This window comes from Arachis duranensis, chromosome 10 (assembly GCF_000817695.3).
Source record: "Arachis duranensis cultivar V14167 chromosome 10, aradu.V14167.gnm2.J7QH, whole genome shotgun sequence".
NCBI classification, from domain to species: Eukaryota; Viridiplantae; Streptophyta; class Magnoliopsida; order Fabales; family Fabaceae; genus Arachis; species Arachis duranensis.
Window position 1 is genome coordinate 41,769,306 of NC_029781.3, and position 6,903 is coordinate 41,776,208.

General features: G+C 39.9%; 1 non-coding gene across 1 annotated transcript; it reads right to left on the reverse strand.

Moving 5' to 3' along the window:
* Window positions 1-3,568: 3,568 nt before the first annotated feature.
* On the reverse strand, window positions 3,569-3,675 carry LOC127743607 (small nucleolar RNA R71). Its single transcript, XR_008004992.1, has one exon. It is a non-coding gene; the product is annotated as a small nucleolar RNA R71 (small nucleolar RNA).
* Window positions 3,676-6,903: the final 3,228 nt, after the last annotated feature.

The following is a 6,903-nucleotide window of genomic DNA, read 5'->3' on the forward strand; positions in this document are numbered from 1 at the left end:
TATAAGAAAAAGATTTCATAAAATAAGCTAGATAGAAGCATCAATCATTTACATCTCTTTTGTAATTGTAGCATGCATAGAAAACTAGCTTGCCATGAACATTAACTTGCTACTCTTCTTACCTTGGATTGTCAATTTCTATTACATGATTCTTTTCTTGCTTGGGGACAAGCAAGATTTAAGTTTGGTGTTGTGATAACAAGTCATCATATACCTATTTTTCTATGCTTTTTCACACAAGAAATTGATGATTTGTGCTTAAATATTGAATGCTTTTGTACTTAAATGATATATTTTCTTGATATTTTAATTTTATAAATCTTGTAGGAAATAAGAAGAAAAAGAAGCAAAGAAGCACAAAAAAAGGGAAAAAAAAGAGCTTTGAAACACACTTTGAAGTTGGAGCACACTTTGGAGCCTTAGGCCACGCTTTTAAAAGCGTGGCCCATGACCAAATTAAAGGAGAAAACACCCAGCACGCACACTGCCCTGCCCTTGCCAAGGGCAGGGCAGTGTGCGTGCTGGCTGCTTCCTTCCTTGATTTGGTCATGGGCCACGCTCTTCAAAGGGCTATAACTTGAGCTACAAACGTCCGATTGATGTGCTTTCAATTGCGTTGGAAAGCTGACATTCATAGCTTTCCAACGATATATAGCAATCCATATTTGGCGTACAATTGGGGCATGAGTGAAAGGCATCTTTATGGGCCAAAAATAAGCGAAAATAAACCAAAGTGCTTCCACCAAGGCACGAAGCTGGAGCCTCACTCCAAAGCAAAGTACCGCTCATTTTTCTGCTCTGCCCTCTTGGAGAGTAGGGCAATGTCGTGCTCTCTTCATGGAAAATCAAGGAAAAATTGCTCCTCAAGTGCTTTCACCAAGGTTCGAACACAAGACCTTCAAGGAAGTAAAGGCAAGGAGCTTGGGCGCGCACACAACTTGGCACGGCCAGCACGATCACAGCACGGGCAGGGAGGCAAGGCTTGGTGCATCATGGCAACATTGCCCTGCCATCCACAAGGGCAGGGCAGCATCCTGATGCCCCTCCCAAAACTTGGCACGCTAGTTGGATCCTTACACAAGGCTTCCCTGCTCTGCCCTCCACAAGGGCAGGGCAGCCTCCTGGGAGCAAATAATCATGGGCCAAAAGTTCAATTTCATATAAATTCAATTCTTCACCAAATTGAATCAAGGCCATCCAAGACCCATTCTCCCTCAAATCCAAAGCAAGCAAAAGCCCACTCAACATGACTCAAAGGCACACAGAGAAGCTAGATTAGGAATTTCATTTTTGTGAATTTGTTTTTAATTTCAATTTTATTTTATTTTCATTTTATAAAAGAAGCCTATATAAAGGGCATCATTCTCATTTCAGAGGGGAGGTTGGCTCTAATAGGAGGCTCCATTAGAGGGGCTAGCTCCACTAGGGAGCATTAGGATTTGAGAACTCTCTCGTAGTTTTCATTTTCTATTTTGAATCTTGGGTGGAGATTGGAAGAAATTCTGTTTTCATTCTCCATCTACAACTTCTCTTGTTCTTCTTCTGCAAACTTTCAAGTGAATTGTGATTTGAATCAAAGTTTTCTTCATTGCTTTCATCTTTAATTTTCCTGCATCTTGTTTGCTGTTGGATCATGGAAGGGATTGAGATCTAGACTTGTTTTCTAGTCTCTTTGATTCCCTGAGATCTTCATTTGTCTCTTTAAATTTCACAATTGAGCTTAATTACGTTCTGTGTTGCTTCTTCAAGAAATTTTCCATTTCTGTTTAAATCTGCTGCACTTATTTCATCTTTTACTTCTCTGCTTGATTGCTCTTTACATTTTCTTGTTGAATTTTAAATTTCATGCACCCAATCCCCTTTACATTTAATGCAATTTACTTTTCGTGCAATTTAAGTTTCAGCTATTTTACTTTCTTGCACTTTAAGTTTTATGCAATTTTACTTTCTGCAACTTTAAATTTCATGTCATTTACAATTCTGTTGGCTACATTTCATCCAATATCCCTTCAATGTTAGCTTGACTAAACTAATCACCCACTAAAGTTGCTTGATCCATCAATCCCTGTGGGATCGACCTCACTCTTGTGAGTTATTATCACTTGATACGACCCGGTACACTTGCCGGTCGGATTTGTGTGTTGGAAAATTCATTTTTCGCAAAAACACCATCAGTATAATCAGTGACCATACTTCATCTCTTCCATTGAGCAATTAAATCAAGGAATTGGGCAATTGTTCAAGCTTAGAGAGATTGGATTACCAAGGAATTGGAATCCAATCACCTAAGATTGCCAAGGAGATCAATAGATGCATTGATTGAGGAAGAGATGAAAATGAACTTGATCCAGAGAATACAACATCTCCTGAGCCCAATGAATTCCCCATTTCTGATCTTACCCATTCTCTTTATTTTCTGTCATTTATTTTCATGCTCATTACCCCAAATCCCCATTTAAGATTCTGCACTTTAATTTTTGCTATTTACTTTTCCGTCATTTAATTTTCTACAATTCTCAAACTACACTCTGTTTAGCTCAACTAGCATACTCTTCTAACTAAAGTTGCTTAACCAATCAATCCCTATGGGATTTGACCTCACTCTATTGTGAGTTTTTACTTGACGACGAATTCGGTATACTTGCCAAAGGAAATTTGTTGAGAGACAAGTTTTTGTGCATCAAGTTTATGGCGCCGTTGCTGGGGATTTATTTTGTATCAACAATGATTAAGTTGGAAGCTCACTAGATTGAGCATTTTTCCCTTATTTGTTTATTTTATTCAATCATTTATTTTCACTTTGTTTAACTTCTTCCTCATCCCCTATACCCTCTCTGTTTTTCTTTCTTTCTTTGTTATTATCTACAATTCTGCTCACTAACCCACTAACTGTTTGATAATTTGCGTCACTCACACTAACAATCACTCTAACAAGAATAACATCTTCATTTTATCTCTTGCTACATGTTTTGTTAGTTGTATGACATGGAGAAGAGGGGGAACCTCAACTTCCTTTGATTTAGAATCTGAGAGAACCCTCTGGAGATTAAGGAGGGAAGCAAGAGGGAAAGGAGTTGTTGGTGCTGAGGAAGAGGAAGAGTATTTTGAACCCAACATGAAAGAGAACTTGGAAAACAATCATGAAGAAGAGGCTCACAACCATGCTAGAGAAGGTCCTGCAAATCATGCTGGGCAAGAAAGGAGAGTTCTAGGCTCCTACATCAATCCAAATCCAGGAAACTGTGGAAGTAGCATCCAGAAGCCCACCATACATGCCAACAACTTTGAACTAAAATCCCAACTCATCACCCTTGTTCAGAACAACTACTCATTTGGAGGAAGTGCTCAAGAAGACCCCAATCAACATCTAACCACCTTCCTGAGAATTTGTGACACTGTGAAGTCTAATGGAGTCCACCCGGATGTCTATAGGCTGCTGTTGTTCTCTTTTTCACTCAGGGACAAGGCATTCAAGTGGCTTGAATCCTTTCCAAAGGAGAGTTTGACAAATTGGAAAGATATGGTGAACAAATTTTTGGCAAGATTCTACCCTCCTCAAAGAATTAACAGGCTGAGAGCTGAGGTGCACACTTTTAGGCAACAAGATGGTGAGACTCTCTATGAGACATGGGAGAGGTTCAAGGACTTAACAAGAAGATGCCCACCAGATATGTTCAATGAATGGGTGCAACTTCACATTTTCTATAAAGGTCTTTCCTATGAGTCAAAGAAGGCTGTAGATCATTCATCAGGGGGCTCTCTAAACAAAAAGAAAGCCATTGAAGAAGCCATAGATGTCATTGAAATAGTAGCTAAGAATGACTACTTCTATGCCTATGAAAGAAGTAACACTCGAGGAGTAATGGAGCTGAATCACATGGATGCATTGCTAGCTCAAAATAATATGATCACCAAGCAACAGATCTCACCAAGAAGGTGGAGGAAAACCAAGTTGCAGCAGTCATCACTTCATCACCAACTCAAGAAGGAGTGAATATAGGAGAAGAAGGTGACTGGGAACAAGCCAACTATGTTGGAAACTCACCTAGACAAATCCATGACCCATACTCCAAAACCTACAACTCTGGATGGAAAAATCACCCCAACTTTGGTTGGGGAAATCAACAAGACCAAGGTCAAGACCAGAGATGCCACAACCTCAACTCCAACAACAATGCAACTCACCAACATACCTCACAGAGATCCTATCAACAACCACCTAACCACCCGTCTCAACCACCTAATCTCAACCCACCATCACTAACAGAGGATAGACTTTAAAAGATTGAGGCTCTACTTGAAAATCTATATAGAGAAGTCCAAGATAACAAGGTGTTTAAGGAAGAAGTGCGAGCCAATATCAAAAACCAAGGAGAAAACATCAAGAGACTGGAGTCCCAAGTAGGGTATCTATCTCAACAAATTCCCAAACCCACTGATGGATTTCCCAGTGACACTGAGAAGAACCCAAGAGGAGAAACAAAGAAAGTAAGGTGGGAAGAATGTAAGATGATCACCACAAGTGATGAAAGGAGTATGAATGAAGTAGAACACCTCCAAGACAATCAAAAGGAAAATCAGGAAGAAAGGAGCCATGCACTTCAACCCACACTCAAGGAAGAGCTGAAGAAGAAGAAGGAGACACATAACCTATATGCACCCTTTCCCCAAAGGCTTAAAGGTGGTGTAGCAGGGAGAATGTATTCAAGATTCCTCGACATGTTTGTATCTCTTGATGTAAATATACCATTTATTAAAGCCTTCCAGCAAATGATTGATAAAGGACTCTATGACCTGGGAGCGAGCATCAACTTAATGCCTCTATCCCTCATGAAAAAGCTTCAAATCAATGAGCTAACACCCACAGATGTAATCATTAAGTTGGCTGACAAAACTCAAAAACAGACAATAGGAGTGATTGAGAATGTGCTAGTGAAGGTTGGGTACTACTTCCTCCCTACAGACTTTGTTGTCCTTGAAATGGATGAGAAGCCTATTTACCCCATCATTCTGGGAAGGCCATTCTTAGCCACAGCCAGAGCACTCATAGATATGGAATGGAGAGAGCTAATGTTGAGAATACATGATGATCAGCTCATTTTCAATGTTTTCAACCTCTCACAAGAAGTAGATTATGATAACAAAGAGCTGATGGAGGAGCCAAACAAGGAAGCACAAGCACCACACATAAGGACGCTTATGGTTAATAACCAATGTGATCAGAAGGAGCAACAGCCAAGTGTAATCCAAAAGGAACCAGACCCACCAGAATCGCATGAAATAGACAACAAAACCACTCTCAAAAAGGAAACCACAAGGAACAAGTTGGCATCAACGGACACAAGAAAAAAGGTCCCAAAGGGATTGAAAAACAAGAAAATACCTACAAAAGATTTCTCGCCAGGAGATGAAGTGGTCTCTACATACTTCCCATCTATACCACCTCACCTTCCCACTATTCCATCCCAGCTGCCTCCAGTGTACACCATCAAAAAAATCTTGTCCCTAGAGCATATGGAGCTTATCAACAAGGCCAATGGACATAGGTTCACTGCAAGGGGGGAAGATTTCAAGAACTATCAGCCACCTTAACAAGGACCAAACGTCAAGCTAATGACGCTAAAGAAGCGCTTCATGGGAGGCAACACATGTTCTACGCCCTCTTCCTTTAATTTCTAATAGTAGTAATAAGGCAAACTTCATGGATTTTTAAATCAATTTTGACGACCAATATAAGACACCTTTACATGCAGCGTATAGTACATGATAAGTTTGGTGTTCAAGGCAGACCAAGTGGGCTTGAACACACTTTATGAGGTAAAATTATTCCCCAAACTTGTTGCACCATATGATCACAAACAAGTTTAGTGTACCAACATTGCATGCATGGGAAATTTAGTGGTTGATTGATTTGCATTCATGGAAAGCATTTAGTCATTTAAAAACAAAAGAAAAAGATATTTTTTTAGCTAGTTCACACCTTAAGTTTTCCCACCGAAAATTTCAAATTAACCATTTGCATTCTTTTTTTTTTCGTATGTAGGGAATCAAAAGGGACATTGATGGTACTTGATGGGACAATTAAGGAAGGGAGATTCGGCCACTATACCAAGGAAATCTCACATTTGTCTTCAAGGGGAATATCTTTGGAAGTGTTGCCATGCAACATTAGGAGTTGGATAGCTTTGGAGACCAAATCAAGACCCTTATAAAAGAGGTGATCCTTGTGCACATTCAATACCAAACCCCAACCGTCCACTATCAAACAACACCATCAATCCACACCCTTCAATCATTTGCCATCTTCCTATATAAACCCCTTCACACAACCTCGCCGTACACACTTCTTACTCTCATTCCTCTCCCTTCCTGTCTTGGATACACACACTTCATCCTCCTCCAAAAAGTTTCACACACTCTCCTATCCATGTCTAGTGAACCGCAATCACTCATCAACCATCTTGCATGGCATCATCTAGCTAAATGGCTTCAGAAATAGGCCTCCAATCCACCAAGATCGTGAGTCACGTGCAATTTTAACGAAGGCATGTGCGGCCACTGATGTGTGAGCATCTTTCCTAATCTTTTCTAGTAAAATTGCATTCAATTTCTCGAGTTTAATCAAGAATTAATTATCTTTTAGCCAGTATGACTGCTACTTTGAATCGTTTGTAATTCTATTTATTTTAGGTAGAATTTGGTTGGATTTGATAGAGTTTCCACAGAAAAAGAGAAGAAGGCAAATGATGCTACCAACCCTGACCTCTCTACACTCAAACCTAAATAACTCGAGCTACAAAGGTCCAATGGACGTAATTTCAGTGGTGTTGGAAAGCTAACTTCCAGAGCTTTTCAACGATATATAATAGTCCATACTTCTTTTCCACCATTTCGGCCAAGGCT